Below are 15,846 nucleotides of genomic sequence, written 5' to 3'. Positions count from 1 at the left end.
ATCTTTTTTTTCGAGTCATGACTCGAAAGGGTCCTAGATAAGACCCTTATTTATCGTCTGGTGTTGTTTAAAGCCCTTTGAAGCTGCACTGAAACTCTCATTTGGACCTTGAACCGTTTGGTTCCCAATGAAGTCCATTATATAGAGAACATATGGAATGTTTTCATCAAAAACCTTAATTTCTTTTCAACTGAAGAAATATGGGCATCTTGGATGACATGGGGTGAGTAAATTATCAGCAAAAGTTTTTATTTTTTAAGTGAACTACTCCTTAAATGTTGTGGGTATGATATAAATCTTCTTACTCAAACTGGAAATGGAAGATGATCACTGGAAAGTTTTTTTTTTTTTTTCCAGCCAGAGATCTTGGGGAGAGATTGTCAGACTAAAGACTAAGCAAAATGATGAATTAGACAAAGCACATCAATAACTTTCTGAGTGCTGCCTAATGAGGCATATAAACGAACAGATAAGAAGTTAGGACAATCCCATTTATCAGTTCTCTCGAGTGACCTATATAAAAAAGAAATGGCCAGGGATTTTATACATTTCAAACAAACGCTGTATTACTGTGGGCAGAGATGTTCTGTACAGTTACATATGGGATTTTGGTTTCTTATGATAAATAATCTATTGAAGTCACTTGAGTTGCTCTGTGTCATCTATTGTTTTTCATTTAAAAGTAACTTGTGCCTTAATTCAATGATTCAACTCTGAAGCCAAAATCCACAACTTCTTGTGCTGTAATAGTCCCAAAACTTGATTTCCAATTAGTCTGGTTTCTCAGCAACTGATATTTAAGAGAGAGATACCATAATTAAATCTTTTCCCAGTTATCAGCTAATTTATTCCCTAAGTTAAAGGAATGGTTCACCCAAAAATACACATTCTGTCATACTTTCTGTGACTAACTTTGCTCCATAGAGCACAAATGGAGAATTTATTACTGGTGTAGTTGGCTGATGATTTTGTGAGGAACAAACCCAAATTTCACTCATGATCTGGTTCAATGTGATTTATGGATCAACTGATTCATTAAAGAGCTGACTCTTATTGTCAATGCATCCGATATAGCTCCAAGGAGAGATAGGACAGATGTCAAGATTGACATTTAATAATGTCTTACATTTCAGACTGGTTGGTACACAGATATATCATTTGCTTTCAGAGGACTTGGAAAAATATTGGACAACCTATGGTACATTCACTCCTAATTATTTTAAAAAGCATGACCATCTTTTGCATAGAAACAACATGAGGGTGAGTAAATTATTCTGAACTATTTCTTAAATATATGATGTCATGACCCACTTTGGTTTGCTGATGACTAAGTGACCTAGACAGAAAGAAACTGCTGTTCAGAGATTTGTCTGTCTATAGATCATGTCCTCCCATTGACTTCTGCCTCAGAATATGGCTCATTTGCCATGGAGGTCAGGGTAAGAGATCTTGAAGTGATGAGGCAACTCTCACCTGACATTCCTGTTAATGTGAGGAGATGTCTCAGAGACTGTGACCCTTGATATCCTACAATGGCACAGGTTCTCAGTGAGTGCTTTATTGCGAACATAAAATCCAGAAAGAGTCAGACACTGAGATTTAATATATATATAATTGATTAAGCACTATTATTTTTTATTTTTTTTGCGCACTCTTCAAACATGGTTCTTTAAAATCTTTTGAAAAACTAAACGGCGTAAATTACATTTGTATGTATTCTAAATAAAAAGCACCGGTTGTACTGAATGTCAGCTGGCTTATTTTTTTTTAACGATTGTTTTGGGAAACACAGACTCGACTTGCGTCCCTAGTCGGCTAACGATGCTTTCGGGAAACGCACCCCAGAGCGTTAGTGACAGACTAGGAAATGAGGTGCTGCAACAATTTAAAATATGTTGAAAAATGATGTGTTTGAACATTGAAGCATGAGAACCAGTTCAAGTAGACCTCAAAAACAAAATCAAGACTTTAAAAAGGCTTAACGGCCTCTTTAAAACGAGAATCAGACATTTACTTTTTCATTTCTATGCTTACTGCTGCTCAAGTGTGCTTAGAAAGTGCTTTCATACAATCTTTCTTTATTGTTTCTGAAATGACATCTGTCTCAATGGCAGCTGGTTGTCTTATACTCTCCCTCCTCTGTCCTTGTCCGTGGCACCAAAGGCATAAAAATGTCAAATGGATGTGAGAAAAAAAACCCTGTCCCCTATTTATCACTCTTAATCATTTCCTGCAGATTTCTCAAGACCACGATTATTGAATGCATCTATCTTTTTCTCACTCGACGGCTGGACAGAGACTGATCGCATCGGCTCGGAGATTTAAGGACTTCCCCACAACATCAGATAGAAGCTGACAGTCTTTAATTCTTCTAAATGCTAACTGCCCTTTGTCCTGGGTACACGGCAGACAGACATGTGCACACACACACACATAGAGTGCACAGTAGCACAAACTTGAAAGTGTAATGCAATTCCTTCTGAATGAACAATGTGTGCATTGTGGAACAGAAGCATTCGGATTGTGAGACACAAAGTCACATGCGCAGAGAAACAGTGTGTGGACTGTGAATGAGAACAGGTTGTCACAGGCAGTGTAGTTCACAGCTTTATTTTAAAAGAGCTTCGTCACACGTTTCATATGAATTTGATGCTTTCATCAAACAAAAGTCTTTTAGACAAAAGTCTTTAACCTTTAACATTTATCTTCAGATCAAACACAGTTATTCATAATTCTGATACATTGGCTTTTCCATTAAAAGCAGTAGTATCTCATTCTGTCATCATTTATTCACCCTCATGTCATTCCAAAGCTGTATAATTTACTTGCTTCTGCAGCAAAAAAAATAAAAGGAAAAAATATATATTTTTAAGAATGTTAGACTAGACAGTTTACTTTTATTGTATTGAAACGTTGAAATTATCTTTTAAGTTCTCCTGATGGAAGAATGTCACAGATTTGTCACGACATGATGGGGAGTCAATGATTTTTGGGTGAACTATCCCTTTCAATAACATGCTTAAGCTGCATGAATCTTAATTATATGATTATTATGTTCTCCAGCATAATTTGAGAATGAGCCAAAGAGCATCTTGTGCTTCAAAGGAAGCAAGATCATCTGACCATCTGCATAACAAAATCTCTTGGTAGTACATTTTGCTCAATTCGTGGCTAAACTTTATGGATTTGTGTGATATTTGTACATTTTTGTATATAATCTGCATCCTCTTCATTGAGGGTTAAGTTTAGGGTTGGACCTTCTTTTTTTGTAGAATATAAATTCACACCTTGTAAAATACTTAAGTTATCTCATGAGATCAGGTTGGGTTGTACTTGGACAGTGTCACGATTTTGGTTATTTGAATTTGTGACCTAGAATCTGAAATATTTCTTATTAATGTATTGTGATCCGCTTTCTATGAATTCCCAGATTTTAATGAGAGAAATACAAGATGGTTTTTCTCAGTTTTTTTTTTTTTTGCCCAAACATTATAAAAAATTTCCAGAAGAGAGGTAGATGTTTGCATTTAGTTACGACCTTTAGTAAAAATCCTATTAAGAGTAGAGTTCATTTTCACTTTACTAAACAACATAGATGAGAAAAGCAAAGATAAGGACCCCAGTACTTTACATAATCACCTTCCTCATGAAACTTTCAGCTGAAGTGAATAATTCATTTACCTAGCTATATTCAAAATCACATTCAACAGCATTAGAGTCAGCTCGGATCAGTGGTGCCATCACCATAAGTGAAGTGAGCTAGAAGAAACTTAATATATAAATCATTTATTCAGAGTGACACGTTTTACACATCCCCCCTCAATTTCAATTTTAATTTCACAATAGATAGATGGACAGATAGATGGGTGGATGGATGAATGGATTGATAGATAGAAGGATAGACAAATGAAAAATGGATGGATGGATTGACAAATAGACAGGCAAATGAGAGATGGATGGATGGAGAAATTGTAGATGGTGGATGGATGGATAGACGGATAGACAGACAAATGAGAGATGGATGGATGGATGGATGGATTGATGGAGGAATTGGAGATGGATAGAAAGACAAATTAGAGATGGATGGATGGATAGATAGATGGATAGACAGAAAAATGAGATATGGTTGGATGGAGGAATTGGAGATGGATGGATGGGTTGACAAATAGACAGACAAATGAGAAATGGATGGATGTAGGAATTGGAGATGGATGGATAGACAGACAAATGAGAGATGGATGGAAGGAAAAATTGTAGATGGATAGATGGATAGACGCACAAACTAGAGATGGATGGATGGGTTGACAAATAGACAGACAAATGAGAAATGGATGGATGGAGGAATTGGAGATGGATGGATGGAAAGATGGATATACATACAAATGAGAGACGGGTGGATGGAGGAATTGGAGATGGATGAATGGATAGACAGATAGACAGAGAAATAAGAGATGGATGGATGGATAGACAGATAGACAGACAAATGAGAGATGATGGATGGATGGATGGAGGAATTGGAGATGGATGGATGGATGGATAGACAGACAAATGAGAGATGGATGGATGGATGGATGGATGGATGGATATATATATATATATATATATATATATAGATAGATAGATAGATAGATAGATAGATAGATAGATAGATAGATAGATAGATAGATAGATAGATAGATAGATAGATAGATAGATAGATAGATAGATAGATTTTTTTTAGGAGATCATATCATGATTTTGTTTGAAGTCAAAGTGGTGACACGAGGGTTCATGCACGTGTCTCGACTCGAATGTGAATGTTAATCTATCTTTCACTGTTCCCAAAGGACCAAAAATAAAACAAAAAGTCCTATTGACTTTTGTGATTAAAGAAACATTAGCTAGTATCGCACCAACAGTCATAATTGCAGAGGCCAGCATTTACTAGGCTGCCTGGGTTGAAAATGAGAATATATTATACACAATTATAACTGGCCCCACAGAGGTTGATCACCTAAAACATGGTTTAATTAAGGTGTGAATTAAACTATTAAATCCGTTTCCTTCTTGGCACGAGAATGCACCTTATTAAGATTCAAAAAGAAATGATCTTATGCTTCATGTAACCTATTTGACCACAACATCCCAAAACAACTTTTATTTAAGAAAGTCTACTGTATGGGTCAGCATGTTTCAAAACAGTTCATGGTAGTTTAAAAAAAAAGTTAACTTACAGTATATACCGAGGTCAGAAGGAGTTGTGAGCTCCTCCCTATGTCATTATAGATACTCATTAAATATTGATTGTGTTTTTGTTTGCAGAACTTCGGAAGTTATAGCCTAATCATGTCCCAAACAAGCGCTTTGCCTCATCGCTTCTCCCAGTGGGATTCGCCCTCTGAAATATCACTCAGCCTTTGGCCTGGAATTCATATGCATGGATCATAATTTAGCCAAGATGGCCAAAAGTAATGGATATTATGGATCCCTATAGAGGTATGTGGGAAGTTTCATTTCAGTTCAGAACAGGCCTTGTTTGAAATCCACTGCAGATTGCAATAAATAGAAATGCATTTATTAATATGAAGTATTTTGATGCAGTTTATGGATTGGCTTAATTAAAATGTTAATTTTATGGTAATGGTCTCTCTGCATCTCGGGTCTTGACATTTTCCTGCGGCAATAGATCCATCTCGTAAAAACCAAGTTTTGGCCCTCAAATATGATTTCACCACTGTGTCACAAACAAAACAGATCACTGGCGCTTTTCTCGCTAAAAGGTTCAATAGATATTCAGCAGAGGTGAACGGATAGTGAATACGGACAGATATTATCAAGTTATCGAGATGCCCGAAACAACAGAGGACAGATGCAAACCTTTTAGCATTTCCATGCATTTAACCTGAAGACCAAAAACAATTTTATTAACCGTTATCATCTAAACATCCTTAAAGTAAAAAACTTTTGATGATTTACTCACCCCCATGTCATCCAAGATTTATGATACTGGCCATGTCATTCTTTCTTCAGTCGAAAAGAAATTAAGGTTTTTGATGAAAACATTCCAGGATTTTTCTCCATATAATGGACTCCAATGGGAACCAAACGGTTCAAGGTCCAAAAGACAGTTTCAGTGCAAACCGCAAACTGCTCAAAGGGCTTTAAACGATTCTAGACGATGAATAACGGTCTTATCAAGCGAAAAGATTGCTCATTTAAAAAAATAAAAATAAAAAGTTAAAGTTTTATAAGCTCAAATGCTCGCCTTGCTCTGTTCTGTGATGCGTGTTCGTGACTCTCCTGTTCGAACTCTTTTATCAAAATGAATGAATCTTTTTTCGTGTCATTTGGTTGATTCAACTAACGAAATTAACGAATTGACTCAGAAAAAGATTGGTTCATTTTGATGAATGAGTTTGTACAGGAGAGTCTCGAACGCGCATCACAGAACAGAGCAAGGTGAACATTTGAGCTTGTAAAACTTAAACTTTGTTATTTTTTTGAAAAATGACTGATCGTTTCGCTTAATTCGTCGTCTGGAATCGTTTAAAGCCCTTTTAACAGTTTGCAGTTTGCACTGAAACTGTCTTTTGGACCTTGAACCGTTTGGTTCCCATTGAATTCCATTATATGGAGAAAAATCCTGGAATGTTTTATTTCTTTCTTTTCGACTAAAGAAAGAAAGACATGGACATCTTGGATAACATAGGGGTGAGTAAATTATCGGCAAAAGTTTATTTAAAAATGAACTAATCCTTTAACACAAGAAAAACTAGATTAAATGAATAACTTCAGAAGAAAAAATAAGATTTTGTGCAAGTTTGTTCAGTAATTTAAATGTAATTAAATGTGAACTATTGAGTTTTATAAATCTGAATATTAATGTTAGTTACATGATGTTTCGTGACAATCTTTAAGTGTTTTTCTTTTTAACATTTGGACAAACGTGCACGTTTTCTCTAAAAATCACTTCAAAGTAATGCTTTTTATGATCATTTGTAAAGTGATATATTGAAACAAGACATACTATTCATATAAAGCTATTATTAATATGGGTAATGTGTGCTTGAATCCTGAGACCCTATAAAGCCATTTTCCAGGGAATATGAGTGGAGGTCATGTGATAACAATTTCATCCATCTATTTCTACTTTCTAAAAGCCTCATCCTACAAACACTGCCTCTAAACATATTTTAACGTTGGCGAGGATGAAAACCAGGAATGAATTGACCGTAATTGCTAATATTTCATAATGGCACAGCAAAAAGCTCACATCTCAGTACAAACAAGTCCAAATGGGTGATGTCATGCGGAGAGAGAGTTTGAGAAAAGAGAACGTTACAGAGAGGAAGGGAGAGAGAGAGAGAGATCATAATTTTACAACCCTTTCGATATGCTGCCACAACTCTTGGAATGCTGCGTTGCATCTTTTCCCCTTCATATGCAAATTTCATGATGAAGAAAATTAAAATTAAAATTGTCGAAAGTTTCGGAGGAATGATTGTTTGAAGGCGGTCTTTCATTTTCACTCTGCCCTTCAAATGTACGTCAAATCCATCATCTCTGGAAAGGCAAAGCAGGACGTGTCGTGCGGCATCATTGACTGAATGCTAAATTATCAGCGGTTTGAAAGCATGATTAGCTTTTTGTCACGCCATTCCGCTCATTTTCCGGCTATTACGCGGTTTCAGCACAGATTCCCAAATGTGCCGTTTAGTTGGTTGTTCAAAAACACTAATCAAGCCTCGTTAAAAATTATCTGACTGGCATGTTTTGGTCTATTTTTAAACAAACTGGTTAAAGGGGAAGCCAGATAATCGCAGTCTAATTTATTTGTATCCCCAAATTTCAGTGTTTTGCCTGTAACATCTTGGCGGTGCTCTGAGGATGAAACCGCCATTGCTCCATCCCATGTGCTCTTTGACAGACAGTCCTGAGGGAACCAAAGGAAAGCATCAGTGGTGTGGAGATCTGTTTTCAGATTTGAAGGGCAGCCTGAAAATATACAGCATATGTACCATATCTCAGGAGAATATCAAGCATCTCCAACGAGTGTCAATCACTACATTCATCTTCTGTATTTTACTGTGAAATTCCCTTAAGGTCTACAGTCCTCCACACAACAGCTGTAAATTTCCACCTAATGGCCTTTTTGGGATTTAGAGACCCCAATGTAAAAAATGAGCTTATATTTAAGGGTGAGATTCGTAAAACGATTTTTTTTTTTGCACATTTTCCACCCTGATTTCATTGGAAATTTTTCAGGATTTGGATTTGTATATGATAATAAAGTATGTTTTAACGAATATCTCATTTAAAAAGAACATAAAGACACATTTGCAAATATTTCTAGTTATTATACATTAGGGTTGTAGAAAAAAATTCAGTATTTGAGGGGCCGTTTATACGACTGTGTTTTAAAGTCGGCATGAAATCAAATTTGACAAATCTTCTTTTTATATGTAATGCTGTAGTGTTTATTATAAATGATTTATCTGTGCACTTCATTATTTTTAAAACAATCCATGTACCCATATAATCTTTAATCAAAGACATTACCCTTCCCTCCCCCATCGAAACGACCTCTCTTCTATTTCGGTTACTTGGAACGGCGAAAGGGTGCGCCCAGATCCGATGAGGGTGTGGCTATCAATTCCCAATCAATTCCCGAAGGATGAAATCCAGCCCTGCCCTAAATTTTATTTCTAATTTCAGAAGCCGTTTCACTCGGATATACATCACAACAAGGAAAAAAATTACAATCTCAACTTCCGTTTCACGCCGACTTTAAAAATGGACTTTAAGAACTTAAACTGACATTTTTTTTCATAAGTTTTGGCCATTCGTTTACACAGCAATTGCGTTTTGGAAGCCGGAAAATGTAAACTTTTGAAAAACGGGTTCCAAAGTGCAAGTTTTTGAAAAAAATACTGTTACCGTCATTATATAAACTTTAAAATCGCGAATTTGTGAATCCAGTGACGTCTTGCGTCTATAGTCTATAGGCGCAGTGTTTCTTTACAAAGTGACATCACCATGTACTAGCCTGGCATGAATAATACAGCTTTTTATTTTTTTAGACATTTTTTAACCGTTTTGTGTGAACGGGGATTGTTTTGACGTTGTCGTCTGTACGCAAAACTTTTCAAAAACGCAACGGAAAAGCTTCCATTTTTAGTACATCATACATACATTTCAAAAAGTCCATTTAAGGTTACAATTTGTAATTCATATTTATTTTCAAATGATCAATTAATTTTTAAATGAAAATGTTAATATTTATATAATATTGTGTAATATACTGTAAACTACATGAGGTACAGTAGCAACTACTCTCTCTAGACAAGCTTTGACATTTGTCCTGACAAAGTCTGGACTCAGTTTTAAAACAACTTGGCTTTTTTAGTGAAATTCAATTTGATTCGTTTGATTTCTACTATTCAAGTTGCAATTATGCCTCCTTTTTGCTACCTCAATTCAAATGAAGTCCAATTAAATGGTAATTCAAAAGGCCTTCACTATTCATTTCTGAATAATGCACAAAGGTGATGGAGACTTTGTGACCCCAAACATAAAGAATGTAAAGTCAATCTCAATAGAACATGAGGATTAATCGGGCAATGAGTGATGCAGGCATGCTTTGAACAGACAGACTATAGAGGCGAAGCACTAAAATCTGGCCAAACATAACGATTTTGGTCTGATTGGTTGATTAATTAATTGTGTCACTAAAGCTCTTTTAGAAAGCAGCAGATTCTGAATTTAATGCTTCCGCCTTGCCGTGTTCAAACACATAAATTATCTGTCAGCTAAAGTGACTATTTGGCTATAAATATGATGCACTGATTAATTACTTAGAAAACTATATATCTAGTCCTATATATGTCCGCTCAGTCTCAGCTCTAGGCTGTTCTGTTGCTGAAAGAAATATGGAAGGCATATTCTGGAGCATCTGGGATTGTTTATTCATTTAAGGGATTTTGCTGCTTATTTGCTGCTAAGCTGCATCATCAGTTGTAGGATGTCAGGGATTTCTAGGCATGCCATTTCACAATGCAACGTCATTAGATTTGTGAATCACTGTAGAAATCAGCTCTTCTTCATACACCTCCATTACAGGACTGACAGACAAGAACGGTTTGACCTAAAATATCAAAATTGAAAACACTGAGAAAAAAAAAAAAGACACCTACATCTTGGATGCCCTTGATGTAAGCTAAAACATATCAAAAATTAATTTTAAAGTGAACTATCCCTTTAAGGACATGTTAGAGTTATTAAAATGAGAGGCTGGTTTGGATGAACTGATGCAACAGACACTGCACAGGTTACATAATAATGACAACATGGAGAATGTAGTGTGCGAATTACATTCATACTACACACATTCATACCACATATAACGCACTTTTGTAGAGCTTACAAAGTAAATATTCACAAGTACCTACTCAAGAGAGTATGTGATTCTCACTTCTCCTCTCCACAGTCTTTACATTACTGCCCTTGAACGAATGATCCTTGTCCTTCAAATGCAGGTAAATGTCTGTGACTTGCCTGGAGGTTTTCGCTCTCCTGTGTTGAGCTATTGGCTTATAAAGGGATTGTTCTGTTTCCTTGATGTCAGGGTATTCTTTGTTGCACTGCATTGCATAAACTGCATTGCTTTGCAGGGGTATAGGTCTCTGGTCTTTTCTGTGAAGTCGTCTATGCATTGATGTGTTGTTTTTGACTCAAGATTTTCGCCTGATTTATTCTATACAGGTACAATTAACATGTTGGTGCTGTATAGTATTTCAGAGTACTCTGTCTTTTTATCTGGTGAGAAAGTCTGATGTAATTTAAGACATGTCAGTTCTTTTATCAGGACTTTGATTTAGATTGTTTTTTGTAAGAAGTTACCATTACAGTTCTTTATAGTTCAATTGCTGCAGACAGTAATGATGTGCCGGGACAGAAGGAGCCTTTTCATGGAGGAAGATGCCTTACATTCCAAATCCCCACAGAGGTCAAACGCCACAGTACAATACCATATTCAGTCCAAAGCCTGTTTCCACCCCCTGCCCAGGACTTAATGTACACGAACATCTGCAGAGGTCACAAGCTGTAAGTCACATGTTCCTCACTTTCTTTGACTCTATATCAGCTATGAGTCTGTCTATCTATGGACTCGGTACAGTAATATCGAGCCCGTTCTCATCCCAAAGCGCCATATAGGACGCTTTTGCAAAAGCGTAAATATCCAACGCACATGGCACCCTTTAACGTCAAATGAGACGCAGATATATTTGGGCAGAAGGCGCCCCCTAGTGGTCTAACCCTTACCCTACACCATACCTAAACTTAACCATAACCGAAGCGTCTCATTAGACGTTAAAGGGTGCCATGTGCGTTGGATATTTACGCTTTTGCAAAAGCGTTGTATATGGCGCTTTGGGATGAGAATGCGTTGTAATATCATCACTCCGGAGAGGGAGAGGACTTTTCACGAGTGATGATATTACTACGCCGAGTCGAAGTGCTCCCAAGCACTTGCTGTGGTATTCCGCCATACATTATTGTTATCCACTTTACACGCTTAGAAAAGCGCAACGTTTTATTTTGTGTCACCATTCTTGGTCGAGTTACACTACTCGTGTAACTGTATTTAAATGAGTAGTTCACTTTAAAAAAAAAACAAAAAAACTTTTGCTGATAATTTACTCACCCCCATGTCATCCAAGATGTCCATGTCTTTCTTTCTTCAGTCGAAAAGAAATTTAGGTTTTTGTTGAAAACATTCCAGGATTTTTCTCCATATAATGGACTTCAATGGGAACCAAGCTGTTCAAAGGGCTTTAAATGATTCCAGACGATGAATGAGGGTCTTATCAAGCGAAACGATTGCTCATTAAAAAACAAAACAAAAAAAAAACAATTTGTTTATTTCGTTCATTGAATGAACCAAATGACACGAAAAAAGATTCGTTAATTTTGATGAACAAGTTCGAACAGGAGAGTCACGAATGGGCATCACAGAACAGAGCAAGGCGACCATTTGAGCTTATAAGTTTCGCTTGATAAGACCCTTATTCATCGTCTGGAATCGTTTAAAGCCCTTTGAACAGTTTGCAGTTTGCGCTGAAACTGTCTTTTGGACCTTGAAGAGTTTGGTTCCCATTGAAGTCCATTATATGGAGAAAAATCCTGGAATGTTTTCATCAAAAACCTTAATTTCTTTTCTACTGAAGAAAGAAAGACATGGACATCTTGGATGACATGGGGGTGAGTAAATTATCAGCAAAAGTTTTTTTTTTTTAAAGTGAACTACTCCTTTGAGTGCACACACTGAGACGAGAGAGGTACGTATTAACTCGTTTTAGTTAATAAAAGGAAATAACAAAGTTTAATATGAAAACAACGGTGGAGTATCCCTAGTCATTTTGCAGGTCCATTTGAAAAAGTGCAAGCAATGTTTTTCTCCTTTAACTTTGAAAAGCTTCAGTTTAAATTTTGTGATTGCTTTGAATTATAATGACACGGTTAAATTGTAGTGTTGAAAGGTTTTTCTTTTTAATTACAGCGTTAAAAGTAACTAAAGTATCTTGCCTACCGAGTGAGGAACCTCTTCAAATGATTCTAAAGATTCTAACGAATCTTTTCAGAACCATTTCAGAGCAGTTTTGGTTTTGAAAATTGTTTGATCAATTTATTGAAAAGAATTGCTAGTTATTATTATTATTATTATAAATGGCTGAACATACCAAACTTGATTGCTCAAATATTTTGATCAAAAATTTAAATTGTATGAATTGAACAGCATGTAAATTACCTTTATCAGTAGAAACCCCCTCACACACACACATACACACACACACACACACACACACACACACACACACACACACACATTTTAGACATTCCCCTTATATAAAACCTTTTTGTCTTAAATCGTTCTTTAAAATCGTGTCAAGAATCCAAGGGCTCTAAACAGAAACTCAATTGAAACTTTTCATTCAACATACTTAGACAGTCAAAATAACCCTAATCTACCAACAATCGGCCATGGATCAAATATGGACAATCCAAACCGTTGGTTTTTGATTTAGATGTTTAAACCCAACGGTTGGGTTCATCAATTTGGAGTCTCGTTCTCTGCCAGTCCATGTGATTTGACGGATAGTATTGTCGGCTGAAACAAAATCTCATTAATTATTGTGGTTGTCTCACTCTCCATGACTAGTAACGCACGAGTGCTTGTATGAATATTTTACTCCCCTTGGGAAAGCTTTTAAAGCGCTCACAGAGGATTTACAGTTGGATCAGGCAGATCAAGTGTTATCGCGCTACTGTCGTACCTGGTTTTCTGAAAACAAAAGGGAGAGAGAGGGAAAAGACACTGATTTCCGAAAGGGCTTTTGCAAAAATACATTAGCATGTAATTGTAGATGTCAGCAAAGATAGCTGTAATGCAACCTGAACTTTTTAATGAAACTATGATTGTGTCTCTCTGCAGAATTCTTGCTCTCCTCGTTCGTTTTGATGACAGATTGCTAGGTAAGGAGGAATTCGCTTGTATTTAAATATGAAGCATCAGTCAGGGCAACTGACGCTAACAGTACTCCTCAAAATGGGAAATGAAAAAAGGACAGGAAGGATAAGCCGCATTAGTCGGGAATGCATATGGCTCACTGGCACTTTTGCAATACCCAATTGCATTGTGGGATATGTCCTCTGGGGGAATCATATGAATGGGTGCTCTGTACAGTGCAAAGGTTCATGCAATATTCAGCAGGCAGAGCCGTCTCCAGATATATGTATTCAAAGACAATCAGACTTCTCAGAACTTTGATGAGGAAGATAGCCTGCCGAGACAATTGAATATTATTCATTCCAACGATGAGCTGCTCACACAAATCAACTCAACTGCTATGTCTTTATAAGTAATGATATGTTTCAAAAACGGATACGTAGAAAATGATTGGTCGAATTATATTAGAGAGAGCTACCAGTGGCATTTGCCCTCTATTGCCGAAGTAGAAAAGGTTTGGAAAGTTTGGTTAGTCAGTTGTAATGACAGGTCTTGAGCTTGACACTCAACTCAAGAGTGTGTGATTGCTGTGTCAATTTCAGAGTTGTGCATGTGGACAATCTCTGTTATGAAATATGCATGCGCAAGGGTTGTCAATTCTCATGCAATTCCTGAATTTGAATTGAAGTCCTGAAACATTTCTATTATTGCTATTAAAATTGATTGAAATGCGAATTTGTGAAATCTGAATTCGTGTCTTTTAATATAACAATTTTCTATCCATATAGAGGAGGCATAGCCTACTTTAAATGTATTGAAATGAATAAGGCATCTTTGAGTATTATTTGAGTATCTGTTTGCTGGGCATATAGTGTCCTGGTTTTTGGTAATCAAAATACGGTCACCTAGCCTGACTTCGTCGTACTCATATTCTGTTAAGAATGTGAGTCATACTGCTCCATTATGAGGCGTGTTTTAATCGAACCAGGAAAAAACTCTGCACTCAATTGGATAGACCTATAACCAATCAGAGCAACGCAGTAAGTGACGTATATGTTGAGCGACTCATAGTTGTCAACAGAACTGAACTACACACACTCTGGAAAAAGTATTTAAAAGAAAAATTAGTTAACGACCTTTGCCGGTGTTGCAAAAAGAATTTAAGGATTCGTGGAGTACTTGCAAACTCGAAAAACATTTTTGAACGAAATAGAAAATGTGAATGTATATGCAAACAAGTTCTCCGTTTAGGATTAGATCTCGACAATAAAGCTAACAAATCTGCTAGGACCGGTTTGTCATTTGTCGGCCCTGTCTCAACTTTATAACACGGTTGGAGCGCGACTCGACTGATTTTAATAAATGGAGAGATGATGAAAGAGACCAGGCTGAAGAAGCGTGTTCATTTGAGTCGTCAGAGAAGAATTATGTTTTAATGATGATTTAAATACAAAATGATAAGTAGCATCATCTAATAATTTATTTTTAAAAATACACCGCTTATAAGTGATACAGTGACTACCAGCATGGGTATGGTGTGCGAGTAGTATAACAAAGCATCACCATTGTTTGATGCAATGATGGCTTTGACATGTGACTTGCATTTCGGTTGCTTCTTTTACTTGGTCTTCCATGAGTTTGACCATAGGAGAAATCCTGTAGGAAGGACAGCAAACACATCTTGACGATCGAGAAATGCTTTTATTGCAGTTCTCTGTTCATCAAAATTAATGCGCTGTCGATTTCTTCTAAAACAGACGCGATAGCGGAATCTATACATCTTAATTCTCCAGCGGCAGTCATCTTTGTTGTAAACCAGTTCAAACCAAGCGCTCTTTGATGATGTGACGATTACGTAAGTGACAATCATCTGTCCATCATCGTATAAAGCCTGCCCTGGCAATTTGATAGGCCCGATTTTTTTTTTTTTAATGATCATTATTACTCCTCAATGGATCGAGGTCCAGACCGAATTTCCCGACCAAAAAATGTTGTGGGCGGGGTTCGGGCTGGCATCCAGGCTAATGGTCACCCTAAAAGAAGATAAAGTAATCACTAATTACCAAAAAAGCAAAACTTTTAACAAAAGTGAGATTTGTCAAGACAAAGTTTGAATGTTAACTCGCTTGAATGTTTGGACGGACAGACGGACGAATAGACAGACAGACAGATAGTAAGACAGATGAATGGATGGATAGATGGATAAATGGATGGATGGATGGATGGTCAAACAGACAGATTTAAAATCTACAACTGTGTAGATTCAGTAAATTCCTATTCCTGTCATTCCAATTCACATTTGTACTTGCGAGCCAATTCAAAATTTCCCCTGGTAAATTTGTTTGCAGCTTGTTCTAGAC

At 36.6% G+C, this 15,846-nt stretch overlaps 1 protein-coding gene across 1 annotated transcript in view; it reads left to right on the top strand.

The window, feature by feature from the left end:
* The window catches only part of sorcs1 (sortilin-related VPS10 domain containing receptor 1), a 242,033-nt gene that overhangs the window by 35,807 nt on the left and 190,380 nt on the right, over nt 1–15,846 (top strand). Inside the window, exon 2 of the mRNA XM_089132050.1 lies at nt 5,302–5,475. The gene's annotated coding sequence lies outside the window, so the exon portion shown is untranslated. The remainder of the gene's footprint in view (nt 1–5,301; nt 5,476–15,846) is intronic.

Source organism: Pimephales promelas, chromosome 6 (assembly GCF_988280905.1).
Source record: "Pimephales promelas chromosome 6, fPimPro1.hap1.1, whole genome shotgun sequence".
Lineage (NCBI taxonomy): Eukaryota > Metazoa > Chordata > Actinopteri > Cypriniformes > Leuciscidae > Pimephales > Pimephales promelas.
The sequence above is the reverse complement of the archived record's forward strand: the minus strand, read 5'-3'. Positions and strand labels throughout refer to the sequence as shown.